This window comes from Ranitomeya imitator, chromosome 6 (assembly GCF_032444005.1).
Source record: "Ranitomeya imitator isolate aRanImi1 chromosome 6, aRanImi1.pri, whole genome shotgun sequence".
NCBI lineage: Eukaryota > Metazoa > Chordata > Amphibia > Anura > Dendrobatidae > Ranitomeya > Ranitomeya imitator.
The window spans coordinates 463,403,731-463,411,865 of record NC_091287.1 but is presented as its reverse complement, the minus strand read 5'-3'; the positions used below and the strand labels follow the sequence as shown (position 1 = coordinate 463,411,865).

Genomic DNA, 8,135 nt, shown 5'->3' with positions numbered 1-8,135 from the left:
GTACATATTAATTGTTATTTCAAAATGTTATTGTCCCACAGTCCCGGAGTACTGTTCTTAACTAAGGGGGAATGTGGCACCCCTAGGGGTATTTGCCACAAAAATAGTTACTGACAGTAAGTACAAATACTAAAATAGCAAGACTGCACTACCACCTCCGGCCAGAAGGGGGAGCTCCAGAGACTCCCCTTGATCCATTCTGGTCTGAGAGAAGAAATGGCAGTTGGGCCAAGGAGCTGATAGTGAGAGGTCATACAGTTGAATCTCTAACAGCTCTGTGACTGTTACCAGGCCTAAATCACCGGCCTGAGGAGAAGAGGGATAGAGAAAAAGGACATTGTGAGAACCGGGTAGCATTAATCACTACCCAGAACAGGCGCAAAGACGGATACCGGATCCGTGGCTGTATTCATTATATATAATACAGCAACCGGAAAAATGTGAGGTGATATCAGCTTCACTAGGGTCGGATGCAGCAACAGACACAGAGTTCAGCGGTACTCCCAGAGGGTGTAAACCGATAAAAGGACTCGGGTTGCCCGTCGAACCAGGACCCGGAGGGGACAGATTGGGCCGGCAGCCAGTTCACATACAGCAGCAGGGCCACACAGAAATTGCGCACAATAAGAGGCGAAGACCCCGGCAGGGTCAAAGTAACTCAGAGTTCCCATACAGACTCCGGTGACAGGACTGGTTGTAAATCCTTTTATGTTAAAGTAAACTGGTTAAACGTTTCAGTGCCTCAGTCTTTCATTTGGACAATAGCCATCTATCCAGGATCGAGATCGTCACCGCTGGGAGAACCTGCTGCTGATCAAGTAAGTGCCTGTCCCCTCATGATACCCCTTACACTGTGCATTGCCTGAGGCCACAGCACCGGGTCAAGCCACCCGTGACATCCCCCTCAAGAGACAGACTCCATTGGTCCGGTGCTGGGTATCCCGGTCTCCTGGGCGTCACATATGCATGGCTCCCCAGTCCCTGTCATTGTATGCATGGCTCCCCAGGCCTTGTCCTGCTATGCATGGCTCCCCGATCCTTCTCCAGATGTGCATCGCTCCCCGGTCCCTGTCCTGCTATGCATGGCTCCCCCATCCTGTCCTAGTATACATCGCTCCTTATCCCCTACCCTATCCCCCTCCAGCATGCCCTCGCTTCATCTCAGTGGTCCCAACGCCTTAGCATCATCTCGATGGTTCCGGCTTCCTGCAGCTCTTCCTCTGCTGAGCAATCACGTGGCGCTGCTCATTAAGGTAATGAATATGCTCTCCATGCCTATGGGAGTGGAGACACGTGCATATGCATTATGTTAATGAGCTGCGCCACGTTATTGCACTGGAAGAGCTGCTGGAAGCGGGAACCATTGAGATTCTGCGAAAGCGCCGGGACCAGCGAAATTCGCCGAGGGCACACTGGTGGGTGACTGGAAGCCAGCCGCAGGCTCCTGCCTCTGTGATCCGCTGCTCTGCCGCTCCCCCTCCCCCACTGGCTTCTTGGACAATTGACTCATTGTAAGCCGAAAGGGGGCATTTTCAGCACAAAAAAAGTGCTGAAAAACTCAGCTTATACACGAGTATATATGGTATATTGCACATGAATTGGTCCAACAACGGTGTGCTACTTCCATTTTTTTGGATATATTACTAGGTTTGGTATGTACCTGGGAAGCTTTTTGCACCCCACAAGTATATATATTTTTGTCCTCTTTTTTTCTATCTGTAGATCTATATATTTCTGTCTTTCTGTCTATCGATTAATCTATATCTCAGTCTATCTAACTACATGTTAATCTGTTATCTAACAATGTAATTACTATATTAAATAATTATCATAATCATCTTTCTCATGCAGCTATTTGTGCATCAATATTAAGTATTTATCTATCATTTATATTTGCACTATATGCTTCAAAACCACCAATAAAATCTTTTTTTGCAATATTATAGATTCCTAACTGTGCAATGCATCTTGCGCTATAGGAACCTTGCCATTCACGTTTCAGTGATTATTTCCAGATACCAAACTATATACTGTAAAGAATATTCTAACATGGTATAATTGAATTTATGAACCCATTCCTTAAAATGACCAGGAGGCTGTTTATGGTACTGCCGAGTGCAGGTATACATGAGTCTCTTCCACACACTGGCTACTATAAGATATATGCTGCACATTAATTGGCATCAGTCATATATACTACTCTACACCTGGTATGCAATGTAGGTTGGGTTCAAAACCAAGTGTAAGCATCAGCTTCTCACTTTGCCCATGATTTAGTTTGTTTTCCCACGGTTCCAACATTAACTGGATGCAGTAGGAAGTGTTGGAAGTATATGAAGTGCAAACTGTCCACAGTTCCCCTCTAGTGTTTCCTCCAGAGCCCTGCGAGTCACTGACAGCAGTTCCTCGACAGCAAAAAATTTTCCTTAGTCACATGTCCTGGCGTGCCGTAAAATTCTCGCTGGTGTTTGGATGTCTTATTGTGACCCAGACTGACATCATGTACTGCAAGCAAAATGAACCAATACAATATGTACAGTCTTGGTACTTTACTGAAACACAACAAGGCTGAACATTTGAACGAGCCACAATTTACTATGAGAATATCTATTTAATATGCCGCTTGATCTGCCAAGTTTATAGCCTAGCAAATGTGAATTCAAATGTCGATGCAAATGAGGATTCATTATTCCTACAATGTCTTTGTGTTTCAGCTTAATGCAGCTAGGTCCCTGTGATAGGCTTCAGGAGCATAGCGTTCGAGACAGTAAGAAATCAGGAAAGGAGAAAGAAAATGAGATAAGAATGGGGATGAAGAAGACGAGTACTAAAATTCAACATTATGGCATTTGCACAGTGTAGAATTGTATCAACTTTAGCCTAGACACTGTGACAGTAACATTTGCACATTTGCTTACCCAGATTACCAGCGCTGAAAATGAAGGAGTTAAGCAGTCAAGACATTATAATTAGAGCCAGAACAGTCTTTTTTTTCCCAATCATTATACCACATTGTGCCCATCATCCAGAAAGTGTCCTATTTCTCTCCACGTTTCAAAATTCTTTCATAATTACAGACCTCATCGACTAGAAGACACCATTCATTCAGATCTCCAACAAGATTGCATATAAATGAAAAAAAAAAATCACCTTCTAATTTTCATTCTTCAGTATAAGTCTCTCTGCAGAAATATTCTCAGGGAAATAAAATTGCGTATAATGCACAGCAAAGTAGAAGGAAAAATAATAAGCACAGTAAAAATACATATGTTTATTACAAAAGGTAAAAAAATAAAACACAAGGATTACAAAGAATGCATAGCTAAAAAATCAAACGCTCCTTGCATATAAAACATGATTAAAACATACATCTTTATCATGCAGCCTTCTCGTACTCCGCAGATTTAAATACCTGTTCAAGAAAAAATAATGTACTGTTGGTTCAATATCTAAAGGATTTTTGAAGTTAAGCATATGCGATAATTCCAAAGTCGATGCTGTAGGCTTGTTTTGTCATCCATAAATAAAGCACATTTGCATCCGTTCAGTCAAATTAACTCCATTAAATTCTGTGGGTATAATTAGCTCCTTTCCCAGTCTCGTACGTTAGGATGCTCGGGTGCTTGCCGTTTTGATTAAATCCACCATTGTCTTCCAATAGCTGGTACTAATTCTTCCAGGGAAATATTCATTTGAGGTGTTATTTTATTCTGCACTGCTGTTAGTTGTTTAATTTACGCCAAGTCCCTGCAGTGCTTTCCTTTAAGCCATCCTCTTTGTCTTGCCTTTGAAATTTACCAAATCGTACAAGAAATCAATACTTAATTGATTATTCACTTTTCTGCAGCTTCAAACAGCAAGCACACGTAGGATTCGAAAGTAAGGCACCCTGCTTCCATCGCAGAAGGTTTCTTGGTGGCAAGGATAGACCAGTCTCCAACAGCAGACAGTTCATGAGCTGTGCAGTGGTGTATGGTGCCAGCCTCCGATAAAGAAAACGAAGATACTCTAATGAAACAGGAAATGTTCCCTTGTGAGACAGATCCATCTTAATGCTTTAAACAAAAAAAAAGAGAAGCTAAGGCAGAAGAAATAGCTTACATACATACTGTCCTCTTTGCAATTCGCCTATTGTTTCTTCGTTTTCTCAGTCCCGACCTGCGGCAAGTTGGAAATGGAGAATATGGAATGCCACCAAATTACCTGAACCCCACAATGGAAATTGGGGGGGGGATCGGTACCTTACCTTTTCTCTGCAGTAAGGATGGCAAGCACGTATCATTGCGAAATGTAGGACAATTTTTCCAGCAAGAGAGAGAAAGCAGAGCGAGAGACAGATGGCGGATCTGGCCACAAGCCAAAGTCAGTAAAATGAATTACATTGCTGAATAACTGTACATCATTGATTTTACCACTTGTTGCTGTATGGCTTTAAAAAAAAAATGAAAAAAGGCCTTGATGTTGGCAGGAATCCCCTTATGCGTCATGCCCCAGACACTTTCAGCTACATAAGTCACCATGCTGATAGCACTATAGCAGCGCCGCGTCTTGTGAGGGTGTCAATGAAGATATGAAGATGAAAACAATCACAGCAATCCAGCCATTTTGCGTAATGAGGAATTGAGGACTGGCATTCAGACACGTTGCTATGTGCCGCATATTAATGCATGCTGAGTAGACGTCCTCCCCCTTTGCTATGAGTGGCACTAAGACCTCTCTCGATCAGCCACAGAGTGAGAAAAGATTTGCAAGGCAGCATGTCACCGCTACCATATTTAATATGGCATGTACAATACCATAGAACAACTGGTTGCTGTCTCGGTAGACAAAAGCAGATCCCCGGGTTACATTGTTTGGCTGTTTTAAAAACATACACACACAAAAAGAGAAAAACAGCCAAAACAGACTGTTCAATAAATGCTTCATACTGAGGATGAAGGGAGATATTATGGCATGCCCAGGGGGGCTTTGGAAATCAAATACAATGTTTGAGTAGCACAATTTGAGGTACATTATAAAAAAGCAATTTGAATTGCCAATGAGGCGACACACATCTGCATGCTAATTAGACCTGTGTCAAACTAAGTCTGCAGGCTTCTCTTGATGGTTAGAACACTCATCCAGCTCCGCGGAGAAATTTTCTCCTTCCTGCATAAATTATCAGCTTTGTTCTGCTGATCATTTGCAGCAAACAAACATGAAATGTAAGATCAAAAGGCGATTCTGAAATTAAAATTATTGATTGCTGGAGCCTAGATTTCAGAATCTAATTAGAAGAGGCACAAACAAAAGCTGATATTATTACAGATTGTGCCTGAGCAAGCAGCCAGATAGAACAAGGTCTGTAATTTATCTTTGTTTATGCAGCCAAGGATATTAAAAATGTAATTAAAATGGTAAAATGAGATGATCAGGAATAGCCACCTAGTGGCAAGTATATTATTTTAAATGAATGAGCTGTGTAAATAAAACAGTGCCTTTTCCAATTACAGTCTTAACATCCCATCAAAACATGCAGGACAATTATTATTATTTTTTTTTTTTAATATGCAATCTTTTACATCAAGACATACGCGTAATTCACCAAGCAAGCAGAGTGAATTAATGCTTTAGCATCCTAGAAGATGATGGAACTTAAAATTCAAGACTTTAAGTGAATTATTACATACAGAATTTTGCATTACTTGTTATCATGCCTATTACAGTGTGATTTGTTATTTACACAAAGGAAGTAAAACTTTAAGACTTTATTTCCTTTATATATCTTTTTCTCGATAAGGTGAAAGTTTATGGATCCCCCAATATCAATTTGTACTTTTTGTACTATTATAAAAGTTTGATGTAGTGAAGAACAGAGGTCTCTCGAGAATAAGCAGCTGTAATATTTGGTCACAGAAAGGGTTCTGTACAAACCCCAATAACGGCACTTTAAAATTTTATGGCATGGTATGAACATGAACAGGCTTAGACTGGCCCAAAGGGGAACAGGAGAATCCTCCAGTAGGTCCATGTGAAAGAGTACTGGTGAGCAGTGCTATTACATAGCTAGATAGGTTGAATAATGACCTAGGTCCCTCAAGTTCAAGCTTTCTCCACCAATTGTACGTTTTGTCACTAATTTAACTATAACCCGCAATGTTACACTTGATTCATAATTTGCAGAAAAAGTTATCATCTAATCATTCATTAAACAAGCTATCCAAATTAATATTACATAGAAATAAGAGTACATGTGTGTACTAGCGTCAGATTATTTATTCATGTAGCAGAACAGTGGGCACCAAGAGTCGATTTCATTGGTGGGCCTTTGCCACCTGTCTTACACCGAATTTGAAGCTTAATAACAGTGCCAAATATTAGTGGATCACGTTCTGTGAAAATTTGGCAAATGACATCAGAAAAATCAATGGGATGTGATTCATGTTTTAAAATTACATTCGCATTAAGGGAAGAAAATTAAATATTAGACGAGATAAGGGATAAACATTTATGTTCATCTGGAAGGAATCTTCGAAACGCATAGAGATTAAGCATCAATACAGATTCTAAATCCTTCTGACTTTTGGTTTTCCTGATGAAGTCAGTTGCACTTCGAAATGCATAGAGATTAAAATATGATATTGATTCTAAATCCTTTTTTGTACATTCTCATTCACTGAGGTGCCATCAGTGGAGCATATGCGCCTCTCCACACCTTTTGAAAAAATAAACATTAACTTTCAGTGTGTAAAGTAATTTTCTAAGGTTGTGATGTGCCTCTTTTTAAAGGGAACCTGTCAGCTTATTTATGCTGCCCGAATCATGGGCAGCATGAATCTGACACTGGCTGTAGTGTTTCAGAGGTAAACATACTTTAAAAGTTGAGGAGGTATCAGGAACAAGTTTGAGACATGTCCTGGGCAACTTAGACTCTCCCCAATTCCCATGACTTACAGGTCTCTCACTCGGTACATGGCTAGGGAGATACCTGTCAGTCAAGCTAAACCCGGTAGGGAGGAGTTGACTGGGACTTTTGTTAACTTGTCATCTGAGACACATGACTCTTGGCCGGCCTTTCAAAGCATATTTTTTTCTGAAATGCTACAGAGTTTCCGAGTAGAACATACTCATCTGAAAAAACACAGTGAGTGACTGATTCACGCTACCAATGGTTTTAACAGCTTGAGGCAGCTGATAGGTTTCCATTAAGACTTTTTACATGTCTTTAACAGTATGTGTGCATTATAGATATTTATTCTTAATTGTCTACAAATTTCTTAAAACGTATTTGGATTTTTTGCATTTTCATGCAGACATTTCTACGTACATTAATACCCTAAAGAACAACTTTTTTTTCTAAACTAGTTCTCCCATGTCACTCACCTTAAGGTATCTTGGGCCAAGCAAAAAAAAATTGGAATGTTACATCTTTTTTTGTGAACAAGTAAGATTCCCCAGAATCCAATCCATTTAACTTTTTAACTTGCGACTTTGATTAAACACATAATCCAAGAAATGGGCATGGTCTCTAGAAACTGTAATTGATGAGCAAAAGAAAATGTATTAAGGGTTCAAATAGGACTTCTTTTGGTGTACTATATCATAGTTCAGGTAACAGAATAAAAGTTATGGTCCAGTTTCCTGATTTGCTCTGAGGTGGTATTAGTGTGATACCTACAAGGAAGATAGATATTGGTCTACATGAAAGAGGACACATTGAATTTTAATAAGAGCTCATACTGGATAATCCCATGGTATGTGGGCAGTGCAGTATTACAGAATAGTTAGATGTGGTCCGATGTTACATGTTAGATAGTTAGATGTGACATGGGTAGTTAGATGTGGATATTTAGATATGAGTGCAATTTTCATGATTAAATATAAAACAGCTATAGTTAATGGACTGTTTGAACAGATATTAAATATGGCCTCTCACTGCAATAAAATAGGCCTTTCCTTTATAAATATACACTTGATCTTAAAATACTTATTTTTTTACTCATTTTAACTATAATTTACCCATTTTCAATACAATTGCAACACGAGTGGTGAATTTAGACAAAAAAGTTAATTTAAAAGAATTTAGTTCTTTAAAGATACATTACATACAGTAGTTGTATGTAACATAAGAAAGAAAACAATTAGCAGTATATCTA

The 8,135-nt window shown here is 39.6% G+C and overlaps 1 long non-coding RNA gene across 1 annotated transcript; it reads right to left on the bottom strand.

The window, feature by feature from the left end:
• Positions 1-3,251: 3,251 nt before the first annotated feature.
• On the bottom strand, positions 3,252-4,631 carry LOC138641470 (uncharacterized). The gene is made up of 2 exons (XR_011313866.1): positions 4,247-4,631; positions 3,252-4,055 (listed from the first exon to the last, which is right to left on the bottom strand). It is a non-coding gene; the product is annotated as an uncharacterized lncRNA (long non-coding RNA).
• Between the last annotated feature and the right edge of the window lie 3,504 nt (positions 4,632-8,135).